Source organism: Odocoileus virginianus, chromosome 2, assembly GCF_023699985.2.
Source record: "Odocoileus virginianus isolate 20LAN1187 ecotype Illinois chromosome 2, Ovbor_1.2, whole genome shotgun sequence".
NCBI classification, from domain to species: Eukaryota; Metazoa; Chordata; class Mammalia; order Artiodactyla; family Cervidae; genus Odocoileus; species Odocoileus virginianus.
In genome coordinates, this window is record NC_069675.1 from 95163669 (window position 1) to 95180496 (window position 16828).

Sequence of the window (16828 nt, forward strand, 5' to 3'; positions counted from 1 at the left end):
GAATTTTCACTAAGTAAACCCACCTGTATAACTAACCAGCATGCAAACCAAGAAATAGAATATATCCTGCTCCCCAGCGTGGATGAGGGTCAGTTTTCATTGTTGTCGTTGTTGTTGTTTCTCTGCAACCGCATAGACAATAGCCCACCAGGTTCCTCTGTCCATGGGATTCTCCAGGCAAGAATACTGCAGTGGGTTGCCATTTCCTTCTCCAGGGGATCTTCCCCACCCAGGGATTGAACCAGGGTCTCCTGCACTGCAGGCAGCTTCTTTACCAGCTGAGCTAGCTGGGAAGCCCCCCGACCCTTTTTGTAAATGAGGGTCAGTTTTTACAGAATATAAGGCAGCCCCAGGCCCCATAGGCCAGCCTGCAGTCCCTGCTCCCCATAAGTTTCTATTTGCCCTCAAAGACAGCAAGGGGGCACTGGTCTCCTCATCTCAGGACCCCTTTGCCAAGGTCCCTGCCACCCACAGGCAGAAGAGGCAGAATCAGCCTGTTAGCCTCCAGTGGTCTGGCCTTGCGTCTCCTCCAGTATCAGGCCAGGGCTACTGTGGCCTGCGGAGGGGCCACATCCCCTTCACAGCACCACCTCTGGGGATCTCCCAACAGTCCAGTGGTTAAGACTCCTCACCTTCACTGCAGGGCGCATGGGTTCAGTCCTAGGGGTCAGGGAACTATTAAAAAGATCCCATATGCCCTGTGGCAGGGCCAAAACAAACAAAAAAGAAAAGCACCACCTCTGGAGTCCCGTTTGGCGAGCCAGGAAATCTTGGGAGAGGAAGGACAAGATGCTAGGCCACTCTGCCCCTTTGATTGAACCACGTGTTGATAGTACCCAACGGGCATGGGTGCACGCGTGCTAAGTCGCTCAGTCGTGTCTAACTCTTTGTGACCCCACGGACTGTGATCCACATGGCTCCTCTGTCCACGGGATTCTCCAGGCAAGAATACCGGAGTGGGTTGCCATGCCCTACTCCAGGGGATCTACCCAACCCAGGAATTGAACCCACATCTCTTACATCTCCTGCATTGGCAGGCAGGTTCTTTACCACTAATGCCACCTGGAAAGTCCCAGCACCTAAGGTACTGTAGCTTTAAAGGAAGACTTGAACCCAGGGCTAAACCAATCCAAAGCCACTGCCCTTCCCTTGGTGGAGATCATTATTTCCATTTTACAGGGGAGAAAATTGAGGCGCAGAGAGACCAAGAACAGAGTCAGGACTCCAATGCAGGATTTCTGCACATCAGGCTTCCAGCCATGGGAGTGAACCTGACCCTGCCATCCTCCTCCTCAATGCCCTTTGCTGGGACACTGCCAAGTTCTCCATGCTCAGACTCTGCCAACCTCTCCCTGGAGGGACATAAGGTCCAAATGCTTTTTTGTGGAAGGCCTGGGACAGGGTCAAGGGCATCCCCAAAGTCACATTCAGGTGAGTGGAGGGACAGGGTTAGGGCTCAGATACCCTGCTTCCCAGCCTGGAGCCTCCTTATCCCCACCCCTCAGCCTAGTCCTGGGAAAGAGAGAGGCCCTCCCCGGCTCCCCAGAGGCTGCGGAGCCCCAGCTGCCCTGAGCCACATGGTCTTAAAGGAATTGACCTGACCCCCCCCCCCCTTCCTCTCTTACCACCCCCTCCGCCTTTTGAATGTCAGCACCCACTGAGAAGACCCCCCACCCCCCCCCACCCCCGCCCGCCAATCTCCCCTCTGTTAGCTGGGCTCTAGTGTCATGGGGCCGCCCCATTGGCTGTATGGGGTGGACAAGGCACTTCCCCTCTCAGAGTTCAGTTTACTCATCTATAAAATGGGGACACGAGAACATGACACATGTCCTAGAGTCGCTGGGAAGAATTGGCGATATAAACGTGAAATCAACCCTCCAACACGCTTCCTTCCAGGCGACCAGCCCAGGCACTCCTTCTTGAAGCCTCCGATTTTACCCTCTCAACAAGCAAGATGTAGAACTGCCCAGCTTATAGGGGAGGAAACTGAGGCTCGGATCAAACACTTTCCCAGGCAACAGGGCTCCAAACCCTGGCTTACCGGGAACAAGCTTTCCTCCACGCCAGCTCGCTGGGGCTCTCAGGGGCGGGGGGCAGGGCCCGCCCTGGGGGTGCTCTCAGCACTCAGACCGGGCGCCGGGTGCCAAGCCCAGGAGGCGGGGCGGCCGGTGCTGGGGGCGGGGGACGCCCGTCAGCTCGGGGTCGGCTTTGGGTCGAAACCACGGCGGCGGGATGAATGGGAGAGGAGAGAGGCAGAGAGGCCGGGAGGAGGGTGCAGGGGAGGAGGAGGAGGAGGTGGTGGAGGAGCGCCGCGGGGAGACGGAGAGGGAGGGGAGAGGGCGGGGGAGGTCCCCCCTTCCCCCCATCCTTGCCCCCTCCTCGCCGCACCCGCCCGGCGGGCCGGGCTCGGGTCTGCAGCAGTCAGCGCCGAGCGCGGCCCCGCGGCCCCGCCGAGGGATCGATAACTAATTTCACCGCAGCGGCCGCCCCAGTTTTTTCCCGATAATTGTGCGCCGGCAGCTGCGAGCGAGGCCCCCAGCCCGGCGCTCGGCCCCCGCCCGCGCCCGATCAATTGACACCGCCACCGGGCGGCAGGAAAACTCATTTCTTTCTCCCTCCCCGGCTCCCGGTGGGCGCGGGCGAGGCTCCGCCTCGGGCCGGGGCTGGGGGGCGGCGCGGGCCGGTTCCCGGACTGACTCGGGTTTGGGAGGGAGGCTTCCGGGGAACCCGAGGCAGGGAGAGTACCTGGGTCTTCCCGGTCCACAAATAAGGGGCGTGGCCGGAGGCCTGGGGGCCGGACTGACCCCCGCCCCTCTGGATTGACCCTCGGCCTTGCCCTTTGGTCCCCTTTGGCAGCTGCTCCCGCCACCCCCATCCCTGCTGGGAGGGCGGACCAAGAGCGCAGGCCCTTGGGCTGGACCTGTGGGTTCGAATCCAGCCTCCACCGGTTGCCGCTGCGTGACCTTAACTCTTCCCTCCAGGCTTTCCCTCTCTGGGCCTCAGTTTCCCCATCTTCCCAAAGGGGATGGCACAGTCCTGGGCATGCAGGGCTTGCTAATCAGAGGCCGTGTGCAAGTATTACACCCTCCATAAATAGCTGCTGTCAGTAGAGAGCAGATCTTCATTCATCAGGCATCTACTGAGCACCCATTGTGTGCCGGGCGCCAGTTCCGGGCTGGGGGACCCAGCAGTGACAAGAGGCAAAAATCGCTGCCCTCGGGGAGCTGACCTTCTAACGAGGGGATGAACAGCCAACCACACCTGTATCCTTGCCTGGAGCATCCCGTGGACAGAGGCGGCTGGGGGGTTACAGTCCATAGGGTCACACAGTCGGACACGACTGAAGCGACTTAGCACACACACGCAAGTGAAGTAACTAGTGAGAAGATGAGAAAAGCCAGGGAGAAAAGGAAACTCGGGGCTTGGCGTAGGGTGTGGGGAAGGGGCCAGCAAGGACAGTGCAGCCTCCCAGGACCAAGAGAACAGGAAGGCTTCCAGTTACAGTCACCGGAGGCCCTTTTGCAAAGCTCTGAGCTGCAGGCTCCCAGCCTGCTATCTGCTCAAGGTCAGGGAAAGCTGCAGACCTGGCATTCTGAGGAGGGTGGGCAGGAGACGGGAGAGCAGAGTGGGGAGAAGGCAAGATGGGGAGGGGGAGGGTGGCATCCAGAGAGAAAGGGGGTGTGCAGGCGGAGGGAGACGGGAGAATAGAGCTCCAGTGGCCAGGAGGCCTGGAGGGTCAAGGTCAGAAGGGACTGAGAGAGCCAGCCACCCCAGCTGGGGCCACGGAGGCTTAGAGAGGGCCAGAGGCCTGCTCAAGGCCACAGTACTTGTGCCGAGTCAGAGGAGAGTTCCTGGGTCTTGACTCCAGACCCTGCAGGAGGGTGAGAAGGGCCCGAGAGGAAGACAGGAGAGACTCATCCAGGGCAGGAGGCTGGGGGCAGCCCACAGGCCCAGCCAGAGGGGTCCTGGGCGCATCTTTGGAGCAACGTGGGTTGAGTTAGGACACCTTTGGGAGGACTGGAAATGACTCAGGGAACCCAATCTGCTGACCAACCGCCCCCCATTCCCTTACTCCCCCTTCCAACCAGTTACCAAATCTGCCAGAGGAGACCTAAAGCCTTCCCATGGTGGTGGGTGAGCCAGGCAAGGGTGGGGGCCTTTGGCTGCTGGGGAGGTGGGCCGTTCCGGGGCTGAACAAACCTCAGGACCCTCCCCCTGCCTCGGTTTCCTCATCTCGAAAATGGAGCTAGTGGTGAAGTTCTGAGGTTCTGTTTCCTCCTCTCTGGATTCCTGGCACGCCCAGCCCCATCACGGGGTTGGAGAGCAATGACTCGGCAGAAATGAAAGCGGGAGACGGCTAGCAACCAAATGAGGTTAGCAAGGGGAGGGAAGGGCTGGACTGGGTGGTTGGGATTTGGAAAAAACGGAGCTAGGCCGCAGCTACCTACCTGTCTGTCCGTTTGTCCATCCATCCTTGCATTCAGTCATTCAGTCATTCAGCACGTACTTAGTAAGCACCTACTATGTGCGGGGCATTATGGAGGGGAGCGGGCATAAGGTCCCTGCCTTTCCCATCCTCTTGCTCTTCCCACAACCCCCACGCTTTCCCTTGAGGAGTGGTGGAAGGAACACTGGATTGGCAATCAAGGTGGGGCTCAGGCCCACTGGTGGCCACTCTGTGCCCTGGCTGGACTAACAACCCCGTTGAGGGCCAGGACCCCAGCATCTCGTTCAGTCCCACAGTCCTCCTGAGGCCCGATGAGGGGACAAAGACAGGACTCACCCAGGGTTGTGCATCCAGAAGGCTGTGTCTGACCCAGAGCCCAGTCCACCTGTCCTGAGCCTGGGAGGTTGTCGTTGTTGTTGTTTAGTCGCTCAGTCGTGTCCGACTCTTTTAGGACCCCATGGACTGTGGCCCACCAAGCTCCTCTGTCCAGGGGATTTCCCGAGCCAGAATACTGGAGTGAGTTGCCATTCATTTCCTTCTCCAGGGGACTTTCCTGACCAGGAATTGAACCCCCATCTCCTGCATTTGGAGACATGTTCTTTACCACTGAACCACCTGGGAAGCTGAGCCCGGGAGGAATGATGGTCTATCAAGAAGGATTTAGGGATCCTGGGCAGAAATCAGGCTTTGGGAGTTCACAGTCACCTTGTCCTCCCCCTCTGGCTGCCAGTTATTCCAGAAAGGTCTCCGTGGGTCAGCCTAGCAGCTGCCCGTTTGCCCACACCCACTGGTGGCTGTTGCCCTGGGAGGCCATGCAGGGTCACTTCGGCCTCCACACTATTCCCTGAGCCGGCCCAGGCAGAGACCAAGCCTCCCTTTTTAGGGAGATGTGTGCTCCGTCGTCTGTCACACCTCTCAGAACACCACAGCCGGTCACATCCTAGGCCTTACACAGCTCTTCATCTGGAGACATGGGACCCCATCCCCCCTGGGCCTTGGACCAAGGGCCCGACTTTATGGCAAGAGAAGGGCGGGAGCTCAGCAGCCACCATCTGTCCCTGGAGCAAGGGCCTGACGGAACGCGGGGGCAAGCAGACCCAAGTCCAGAGCCCACAGCCAGTCGGTGGTGCTGTGTTCCCAAGGACTAGGACACCCGGGCCAGAGACAAGCTGTGGAAACAGGACTGCCTGTCTGGGATGTCCCTCCGCCCACCCAAACCCCCTCAACAGTCTCAGCAGTCGTAGGAGATCAGCTGTAACACCTTCAGGGCAACCCTTGATCCCAGGGAGCAGGAGCTCTGGGATGCCTCCTCCGTGGTACATCTCATAAGGAATCTCAGATAATCCCGGGGCCTGGGCACCCAGGCAGCCTAAATGGGGAACTCCGGGAACTCGAGAATGCGGGTTTGTGTTAGTTCTCGTTTCTCTTTTATTTCACCCTCCCCTCTCCCACCCTCACTCTTTCCCCTGACAAGCTACTTATACCTCAGCCTTTGTTTTAGCCTGTGTACACGGAGCCCAGACCAAACCGGTATTAGGGGCTGAATTAAGTCCCTCCCCCTCTCCCAGGGCTTCCCTGATAGCTCAGTTGGTGAAGAATCCTCCTGCAGTGCAGGAGACCCCAGTTTGATTCCTGGATTGGGAAGATTCGCTGGAGAAGGGACAGGCTACCCACTCCAGCATTCTTGGGTTTCCCTTGTGGCTCAGCTGGTAATGAATCCCCCTGCAGTGCGGGAGACCTGGGTTCGATCCCTGGGTTGGGAAGATCCCCTGGAGAAGGGAAAGGGTACCCACTCCAGTATTCTGGCCTGAGGAATTCCATGGATTGTATTGTCTGTGGGGTCCCAAAGAGTCCCCCCAAATTTGTAGGTTGAAGTCCTAAGCCCCAGCACTTTAGCTGTGACTGTGTTTGAACATGGGGTCTTTAAAGAGGTAATTAAGTTAAAATGAGGTCACCGGGGTGGGCCCTGGTGCAGTGTCTGGTGTCCTCCTAAGAAGAGGAGATTAAGACACAGGCATGCACTGAGCAAGGACCACATGAAGACACAGCGAGAAGGCGGCCGTCTACAAGCCGGGGAGCGAGGCCTCAGAGGAAACCAGCCCTGTTGATAACTTGCTCTTGGTTTCCAGTCTCCAGAAATAGGAGAAAACTAATTTCTGTGGGTTTAAGCCACCTGGCCTGTGGCAGTTTGTTATGGTAGCCCCAGGAAATACATAGGGATATTCTATCATCATTCTCATTTTACAGCCAAAGTAAAGGAGGCTTCGAGAGGCAAAGGGCTTGCCCAGAGTCACACAGCTAGTGAGAAGCAGAGCCTGAATCAGACAGGGGCCTCTGAGCAGCAGAGTGCAAGCCCTGCACACTAGGGATGCTAGGAAGCCTGTGAGTCCTCAGACCCCCAGCCCAGAGTCCCCAGCCTCCCCTCCCAGGTCTGGGAAGCCCCTCCTTCCAGCCAGGCCCACCCCTCCTTCTCCAGCTTTGACTGCAGTGGCCTTGGGAGGCTTCTTTCAGCTCCCGCCTCTGGGCCTCTGGTTCCACTGCTGCTGCAGCGCTCAGCTCTGCCAGCTCACTCCCTCCCTCCTCTCCTCTGAAGTCTCTCCTCCAGCAGCTGTACACACACACACACACACACACACACACACACACACGTGTGCACTCAGCACTCACCCTCTTTCGGCAGCCACTCTGAGGCTCTTTCTGCCACCCTCCCCAATGCCCGCTGCAGACCAGCCACACAGCAGTTTCAGGGGCGCCCCCTGAAGACCACGCCCCTGTTGCTCCCTGTGTCCCAGTTCCCCAGTGAGCGCCCTCCTGTCCCAGCAGGGGCGCTGGGCACAGAGCGCCTCCCTAACTCCTACCCTCTGCAGCAGGGACTAGCATTGCCTCCATCTCCCATATGAGGAACTGGGGCCCAGAGAGGGGGCAGGCGCTGCCTAAGGATGCACAGCAATGAGTGGTGCCAGGATTCATCCCAACCCTGGGGACCCGGGTCTCTCCAGCTGAGGCCAAACTCAGAGAATAGGATGAAGTCCAAAATGTGGCAAGCGCAGGCCCTTCCCTGAAAGCAGGCTATGATGCCAGGCAGAAGGCAGGGACTGGGTGTGGGCACCCAGAGGCCATCCCCCTCCCGGCCACTGTCCTGATCCCCCCTCAAGGGTGCGCCCCTCCCCCAAGGTCACGCATGAACCTCCACCCAGCCCACACTATGCCCAAGTGGCCGCCTGATCTTTGGGTATGGGCACTCTGCAGCGCCCCTCAAAGACTCCTGCTATGGAAGGGAAGATGCCAGCAGTGGCCACCCTTTATCAGGCAACTCCTATGTGCCAGCCTCTTCACTGTTTTGTAGCTATGTAAGAAGGAGCCAGGCCAGGCCTGACCTCCAGGAACACACGGTCCCAGTGGGGGACACACACACACAATGATCCTGCAAGCAGGGGGAACTTTCTGATCACAACAGACGCTGGGAGAGAGATGCAGTCAATAATGGAGTGGGGACTGCGCTGGCGGCTCAGTGGTAAGAATCTGTCTGCCGATGAAGGGGACATAGGTTCGATCCCTGGTCTGGGAAGATCCCACATGCCTCAGAGCAACTAAGCCCGTGCACAACTACTGAGCCCAAGCTCTAGAGCCACGAGCTGCAACTAGCCCGTGCTCCGCAGCAAGAGAAACCACTGCAATAAGAAGGCCGTGCACCGCCACAGAGTAGCCCCTGCTCATCGCAACTACAGAAGACCCAGCAAAGCCAAAAATGAAATGAATCAGTTCAGTTCAGTCACTCAGTCATGTCTGACTCTTTGCTACCCCATGGACTGCAGCATGCTAGGCCTCCCTGTCCATCACCAACTCCTGGAGATTACTCAAACTCATGGCCATCGAGTCGGTGATGCCATCCAACCATCTCATCCTCTGTCATCCCCTTCTCCTCCCTGCCTTCAATCTTTCCCAGCATCAGGGTCTTTTCCAATGAGTCAGTTCTTCCCATCAGGTGGCCAAAGTATTGGAGCTTCAGCTTCAGCATCAGTCCTTCCAATGAATATTCAGGACTGATTTCCTTTAGGGTGGACTGGTTTGATCTCCTTGCAGTCCAAGGGACTCTCAAGAGTCTTCTCCAACACCATAGTTCAAAAGCATCAATTCTTCAATTGATGCTCAGCTTTCTTTATAGTCCAACTCTCATATCCATACATGACAATTGGAAAAACCATAGCTTTGACTGGACGGATCTTTGTTGGCAAAGTAATGTCTCTGCTTTTTAATGTGCTGTCTAGGTTGGTCAATAAATAAATATTTTTAAAGAAATAATGGGGTAATTTGATCCAGTCTCAGGAGAGGTTAAGGAGGGCTTCCCAGAGGGTGGGGCCCTAGAAAGGAGACCTGAAGACTGAGTGCCAGTCACTAGTTAAAGAGGGAGGGAACAGCATGGCAGCTTGAGGGAACAGCATGTTGTGTTCAGAGGGCCTGTACAGTGAGGACCAGGAGAGGAGGGGCAGAGAGAAGGCCTGTGTAGCAGAGCTGCTGGAGGCTTTCGACGAGGCTGGAAGGGTTCCCAGGGGCTGGCCGTGTGGGGCCCTGTGAGCACGTCACACTCCAGTCTATCACAGGCAGACGCTTGTGTTTCGAGACCCCTGCACCAGCTGCACGGGAGGGAGAACAGGGTCAAGGCACAGAAACAGGCAGAAGAGCGAGAGGCCGGCAGTGTGTCCAGAGGAGAGGGCCTGGGGATGTGTGAGCTAGCATGAATATTTTCTAAAAACGACCCAAAACTCAGCACAGCAGAGACAACGTTCCAGGAGGAACCTTGGAAAGTCTTAGTTTGTGGACTTGCAGTTTGACACATAAGGAAACTGAGACCCGCAGACAGTAAGTGCTTTACCCCACATGAGTCTGGTAGGGTTTATTCTTTTAAGATATTTTTGGAGCACCTACTTGGTGCCAGAGGTAGGGGACATAAATATGAGCCAGACAGACCTGTCCCACTGTGCCAGGGGTGTGCTGGGGCCAGACCTGCATGGCTCTCAGCGCAGGATGGCCACGGCCTGGGGCGAGGAATGGGGGGTAAGGGGGTGATGTCAATGAAGACAAAATTAAAGGCACTCAGCATCCTCCAGCACCAGACACCGTGTCAAGCCTTCTGTAAACAAGATCTCATTAATTGCTACAATGCTGCAAGGGAGGGCTGTGGTGCCATTGTGCAGATGACAGGGTCAAGGGTCAGAGAGGTGGCATGATCTGCCTCACCCAGGCATGAGGGAGGGACTCAGCAGGCAGGCGGTGGTCTAGGCTAAGAGGCCCGGCCAGCCCTCGCCCCCCGACCCCACCCCAGGTTGCCCTTCTCCTGGCCTGACCGGGTCCTCCCCAGCACCCGGACCAGAGCTGGGGGGATGGTGTGGGGGTGGGGTGGGGGCCCGCCTGGCTTGGTGTCCCCTGGGGACACTGGGAGGTCTCTGCCCTTCCCCCCATTCAGTGGAGGGCCCAGGCTGGCGGATGGAGGTCACGGGGAGGTCAGGGAGGAAGGAAGGAGCCTTTGGTGCTGAAGGCTGCAGGGGTCTGCCTTCCTTTTACCTCTCCGCTCTCTCCTCCCGCTCCCACAGCTAAGTCACCTCCCTGAGTCCAGGTCTGCGCAGGGGAGGGGACCACGAGGGAAGCGGAGCACGCTCTGGCCTTCCCCTGCTCCAGCCCCCTCCAGGGCACAGTCGTGGTCCCACCACCATCACTCCCGGCAGGAACACACATGCTGCACACCCCTCCAGCAGCGAGCAAGCACGCATGTGCACAGGTAAGTGATAGCAGCCTCCTCGCTCATGCACCCAGACCTGTGCATTCACCCACTCGTTCATTCATTCAACAAAGTTCTGAGTACCTGCTCTGGGCTAGACTCCATGCTGAGCTCCGGTGACAGGGAGAGCAAGGCATTCTAGGTTTCTGCCCTCAGAATAGGCCCTCAGAAGGAGGAAGGATGCTCACGAGCGATTATCCAACCCGGTGGTTAGTGCTGAGGCCAGGGGAGCACATAGGAAGGAGGTGCCCGTGAGGTCAAAAGTGGGATAATCATCCCATGAAGGTAGCAGTCAGGGAAGGCTACCTGGAGGAGGTCATCTTCTCAAAATCCAGACTGATTAGGAGCTAGTCAGTGAGGAGCAAAAAGAGAGACATATTCCAGACGGAGGAATACTTTGCACAGAACAGCATGTGTGAAGGCCTGGACACCCACGGGAACATGACCCACTTAAGGAACAGAGAGGAGGCAGGCAGGGCTGGATCCCCGGGTGCAAGCTGGGGAGTTGGGGAGGCAGAGAGGCTGCAGGTGCCAGACAGTGCTGGGTCCCGGAGGCCACGGTGAAGACGTGACCTTCTCCCTGGGGCAGTAGGGGGCCTACGAGCAGGGCAGAGACACGTCCAAGTTGAATTTCAGAATGCTCATCCAGGCTGCATAAATAACTGCACAAGGTCCCAGCACAGGCATACCTATCATGGGCACCTGGACACGCACACCTGCCCTCCTGGAGACATGCAGGGTTACACCTTTGTGCCTGGCCCTGTGCGGAGCTCGTCACACACACACGACATCCAGGTGGACACTGCAGGTAAGTCCCGCTGCTTCTCTGCATTTTACAGAAGAGGAAACTGAGGCTCGGAGCGGTGGGGGGACCTGCCCAGAGACCATGTGATGGCTTGGCAGGGCGGAGAAGCAGTGCCTGGGCACCCTTTTCCAGCTCGTGACTCATGGGCTTGACGGACTCGTGGTGAAGACGGGCAGCTGCAGGGAGCAGCGCAGCAGGCCCCACTTTCTGCTCTGAAAAGGCGCTCTTCTGTTTCTCCTGCTCACATTGCAGACCCCCACCCTGCCCCACCCCACCCCACCCCCAGCCAAAGCGAATGGTTTCCTTTCCTGGAGAAACTATAGATGACCCCGCGACCTCATGAAGCTCCCACCCCTGCCTCTTTGTAAAGCAGGGTCACGCATATTACTTCTTGTCTTTCTGGAACAGCAGGGCTTGCTAAGACTTGGGAGAAGAGCTGGTGCAACACTACAGTATGGGCTTCCTGTAGCTACCACTGCAAATAACCACAGATTTAGTGTGTGCGCTAAGTCACCTCAGTCATGTCAGACTCTTTGTGACCCCCATGGACTGTAGCCCGCCAGGCTCTTCTGTCCATGGGATTCCCCAGGCAAGAATATTGGAGTGAGTTGCCACGCCCTCCTCCAGGGAATCTTCCCAAGCCAGGGATTGAACCTGCATTTCTTACATCTCCTGCATTGGCAGGCAGGTTCTTTTATACTAGCGCCACCTGGGAAGGGGCAAGTGGCTTAACACAAATTCATCTCTTTCAGTCTGGGGTCAGAAACCTGAAGTTCAGGTGTCAGCAGTGCTGTGTTCCTTTTGTGGGTCTAGAGGCACTCTGTTTCCTTGCTTTTTTCCAGCTTCTAGAGGCAGCCCACATTTGTTGGCTTGTGGCCTCATCCTTCTCCTTCAAAGCCAGCAGCACAGAGGCTCGCTGATGGTCCAGTGACTGAGACTCCCGGCTCCCAGTGCAGGGCGCTTGGGTTTGATCTCTGGTCAGGGAGCTAGATCCTGAGTGCCTCAACTAAAGACCTCACAAGCTGCACAGAAGACTGAAGATCCCACGTGCTGCAACCAAGACCCAGTGCAGCCAAATAAATAAAATAAATTTTTAAAAAGCCAGCAGCACAGCACCTTCCAATATCTTCCTGATTCTGCCTTTCTCACCTTGCTTGTGATGACGATGGGCCCACCTCTCCCAGCCTGACTGTAAACCTCCGGGGGGCTCAGCAGGGCTTCTCCCACATCCTTCCTCCCCCAACCCCCACCCAAGGCCCAGGATAGACATGAGGCTTCTCACCACTGCCTATAAGACAGGGAGCCCCATCCAGGCTTCTTGGGAAGGAGTCAAGATGCTCCTGAGGACTCAAGCTCTCTGGCTTCAAACAGGAGCCCCACCTCTCCCTTGCCAGAGACAGCTGGCTAAGCAGGAGTTGCAGTTTGAGTTGGTGAGGACCCACAAGTCCTGTACGAATTCCCTTGGGCCTGACTGGTATCTCCTGCTTTGGGGAACAGTGCCAGCAGCCAATTAGCTGGGCCTCACCAGGCTCTGGGAGGCGAAGAGGGAGGGGGACTCCAAGACCTTGGACCAAGAACATTCTGGGAAACTTGGAACAAGGAGTCCTTACTCTGCCATATCCCTGCTGGGCCACCCGTGGGGAGTCTTACTCCCTCTCTGAGCCCCAGGGGTCCATTGGGAAGATGGAGCTCATCTTGGAGCCCTCCTCCTGTGTTGCGCGGGATTCAGGACAACTGCTTGAGCGAGTACTGAGTATTTAGAATGGTTCAGGGACTTCCCTGGTGGTCCAGTGGTTAAGACTCTGCACTCCCACTGCAGGGGGAGCGAGTTCCATCCCTGGCGGGGGAATTAAGATCCTGCAAGTCTTGCAGTTCGGCAAAAAAAAAAAAAAAGAACGGTTCAAACTTGCAAAGCAGCCAGACATGGGCCTTCGAGGGGCCCTGGTTTACTGGGAAAACAGCAACGTCTCCACCTGGATCCTGGAGAAGGTGATACACAGTGGAGCTGCAGGTGAGCAAGAAAAGCTTTGTGGTTATGACACCCTGGAGAAACGGAGGCTGTTTGTTACCACAGCATAACCAAGCAAGAGCTGACCAACACACACTCTCTCTTTCCCGCTGGAACCACTTCCAGCCGAGCTGCTCACTCTCTCCTCTTCCTGACCACCCTCTTCTATCAGGAACCCTAGTACCCAGCATCCCAGGCTGGAGAAACCAGGAAGTAAACTGGCTCCTCCCTCTCCCCCTGTTTCCACATTTCATTGGTTAGTGGGGTCAGGTGATTCTCCCTGGAGTCTAGGACTCCTCCCCTTAGCTACTTGGCCCCTCCCAGAACTCCATGTCTGGTGATATGCTGTCCATACCCCAATTATTGGAGCAGAGCTCAGTTCAGTTCAGTCACTCAGTCCTATCGGACTCTTTGCGACCCTATGGACTGTAGCACGCCAGGCTTCCATGTCCATCACCAGCTCCCGGGGTTTGCTCAAACTCATGTCCATCCATTCGGTGATGCCGTCCTCTGTCGTCCCCTTCTCCCCCTGCCTCCTTCAACTGGAGCACAGTAGGAAACCTTAAGCTAGGGTGCAGCGTGGATAGAATTCAGGGTGACCATCATGAACTTGGGTGGGAAAAGAAATTACATCTTCATTTTCACTGCCCTTTAACTATACAATTTAGCATTTCCTTCAGTGAGGAACTTACCCAACATGCCCTGTATTCAGCAGTACCTGCGGCTTTGTTTCCAGTAGGAATCCTTGATATCTTCAGACCACATCAAAGTTGATGCAGATTTCTCAATCTCACTCATCCCTTCTTCTCCATTTTAGACCTGCTGCTAGATCTTGTTAATGGTTAATAAAGTAGCATATTTATTGTTCCATCACAAATGTGGTTTTAAAAAATATCTTGATACCGGCATTTCAGATTAATTGGCTTCCAGTGTAATCCTATGTATTTTCTTCTACATTTACAAACAAGACAGGGTGTGGAGGTGCCACCCAATGCTGTGGTGGCCCATGGCAGAGAAAAAGTCACCATCCGCCCCTGCCCCTTCTCCCCTGCCCCAAGGGAAAAGGATTGAGACCTTGAATTCTTGAAGAAGTAGGGCCAGGAGTGCAGCCAGGAATTCTGCAGGGGGGGTGGGGGGGGGGCAGGAGACTTGGCAGGGGCCCAGTGGATGGGTGGCTGGTGTCCAGGTGGGGTTGGGTGCGGGGAGAACGAGTCTGTCTGGTTCTCTGGGCCTCTCTCCTTGAGGGATGGAACCTCAAGGCTGAGGCTGGACGTTTCCAGGGGCTCCTCTGCACCAAACCCAGATGGACTGAGTAGGAAAATGTCCCCAGGAAGAGCCCCACGGAGGCAGCCACCACCCAAGGGAGATGCTGGAAAAATGCTGATGAGACAACATCCCTGGGTTCCTGCAGGGCCAGGCAAGAGCCGACCCCACCCCCAGACTCTCCTGCCTGCTTCCCCAGGATCAGGATTCCCCCCACTGCCCCTAATCCCAGGAGTCAGAAGTTTGGGTCGGGCCATCCCAGCTAATGCCCTGCCCTGGGAAGATATTCTTTTCACAGAGATTCAGTCCCAGTTTTTGAAGGAGGCGGGAGGTTGCCGTCATGTCGCCTCCCTCCCTCCCCACTCCCTCCATCACAGCTGTCCCTGCCCCTTCTTCTCTTCCCAGGGGCAAAACCCCTTGTCCCGCCCAAGAGCTGGCCTTGCCGAGTCCCCCTGCCTCAGGCCAGGCTCTGTCCTGGAGGCCACAGCTCAGGTCCTGAGCCAGCCCAAGTGGGAAACCCACATTGAGGGATCCCCAGTCCTTTTTTGGGCTGGATCCTCTGGGTTCCCAGGTCTGGCAAGGCCCTACTCAACCAGGACCCTGCCCAGGCTCCTTGGTGCCCCTGGCCTCTGCCCTTCCTTCCTCTAGTGAGTCCTTCCTCTCTCTGCCACTCACACAATCCAGCCCAACTATTGCACCCTCTGCCCTTCCCACCACTCACTCTCCCCTGCCCTGGCCTTTGCTTTCAATTCATCCACGCCACTTCCTCCAGGAAGCCTTCCCTGATATCTGTCTTAGAACTTTTTCTCAGAACTGTCTGTAGTTCCACCATCATAGCCTGTCTTTATGGGTCTATCTGTTCATGTCTGCTCCCCACCACCAACTAAATGATGACTCTATCCTCTCCCCAGAGGCATCCACAGCACTCAGCACAGGGTTGGCACAGAGTAAGCGCCCAGCAGACATTTATTAAGGGAAGGAAGTAGGAAAATTACTCCAAACCTCCAGGAAAGGGGAGAAAAGCGGCTGAGAGGCTTGGCCCAGGCAGGAGTCGGGTCTCCTGCCCCTGGGGTTAGCTGTTCCATTCTCTCTCCCTTCTTCCCTCTGTCAGCCTAACCCAGCAGCGAGAGGACCCTGGGGTGGGGGTGGGAGCAGCTGGAGGGGTGGGAGGGAGCTGCAGGCATAAGACCCCATCCCCTGGGGAGGCAGAAAGCTGGAGCTGGAAGAGAGAGGAGGCTGAAGCTCACATCTGCTGTGGCCCACCCAGGCCACACATCCACGCCTACAGCCCCCCTAACCAACCCTCCTTCTCCCCCTCCTGGGGAAGCCCTGGAGGGTCCTTTCTGAGCTGCCCTGGGATCTGTGTGCACGTACAGCCAGTTCCATGGTGCTGTGCATGCAGCTAAACATCAGTTCCGGAGACCTAACACTGAAGCCTGTCTTGAGGCTTGTGGCCAATTTGTTCCTGTGTTTAGTATGTGAAAATCCACCCCCTCCAAAAAAAAAAAAAAAAGGATGGTGCCTGGACCCTCTCAGGCTCCCAGATGGCCTCAGTTGAATGGAGTCCTGCGTTTGAATCTAGCCTGAGCATGGGGCTCCCTCTCTTTCCTGAGGCCTAATACTGCCTGCTCCATACCCCAGCCCTGGGCCTCCGTGTCCCGTCTGCAACTTGGAACTAAAACTCTGTCCCCAGCCTGCCTCTCTGGGAGGCTTGGAGAGGCTGAGGGAGTCCTCTGCATGGGCAGAGGCCTCGGGTCTGGGAGGCAGCTGCAGAACATCATGGGACTCTGGGCAGGGAGTCAGAAGGCTGGGGCTTTTGGGCGCTGTCAGTGGTTGAGAGTCCCTTGGACAGCAAGGAGATCCAACCAGTCAATCCTAAAGGAAATCAACCCTGAATATTCATTGGAAGGACTGGTATTGAAGCTGAAGCTCCAATACTTTGGCCACCTGATGGGAAGTGCTGGCTCATTGGATAAGACCCTGATGCTGGGAAAGACTGAGGGCAGGAGGAGAAGAGGGTGACAGAAGTTGAGATGGTTGGATTTCATTTACCAACTCAATAACATGAGTTTGAGCAAACTGGGGGAGATGGTGAGGGACAGGGAGGCCTGGCATGCTGCAGTCCATGAGGGTCGCAGAGTCGGACACGACTGAGCGACTGAACAAGAAAAGTTGTTGAGCTCCTCCGTAGTGAGTGAGGGCAAGGCCTGGCCTGGAGGCGGGGAGAAAGGCCAACCAGCCTTGTAATGGGAGGACAAGGCGTATCGGGAACCTGGAGTGTGCTCGAGGAGCCTGGAATCCTCTGGGCGCCCCACCCTCCACCCGCGCACCAGACTGGCTGCCCCAAGCCGCATTATTATGGCTGCTGTTACTGAAACAGTCCTTCTCCCTGTTTCCCAAGCACGTTCCCACGGATAATCAGGCAGGGTGCAGGGAGCGAGGTGGGGGCCAATGTGGTGGTGGTGGGTGGGGAATGCGAGGATGCTGGTCCTGAAGCTCATAGCCAGAGGCCTGGGGTGGGGGTTACCA

General features: G+C 56.7%; 2 long non-coding RNA genes across 6 annotated transcripts in view; one reads left to right on the top strand and one right to left on the bottom strand.

Moving 5' to 3' along the window:
* LOC139030833 (uncharacterized) overlaps nt 1–2579 on the bottom strand; it is a 65676-nt gene extending 63097 nt beyond the window's left edge. Inside the window, exon 1 of one of the 4 annotated variants that reach the window (XR_011483248.1) lies at nt 2042–2579. This is a non-coding gene — a long non-coding RNA (uncharacterized lncRNA). The remainder of the gene's footprint in view (nt 1–2041) is intronic. The other 3 variants (XR_011483244.1, XR_011483247.1, XR_011483246.1) reach the window with 3 other exon arrangements.
* LOC139030835 (uncharacterized) lies at nt 1337–11267 on the top strand. 2 transcript variants are annotated; one of them, XR_011483250.1, is made up of 3 exons: nt 1337–1431; nt 10039–10223; nt 11063–11267. It is a non-coding gene; the product is annotated as an uncharacterized lncRNA (long non-coding RNA). The 2 variants fall into 2 exon arrangements; XR_011483249.1 differs by lacking the exon at nt 1337–1431 and adding an exon at nt 3705–4373.
* Nucleotides 11268–16828: the final 5561 nt, after the last annotated feature.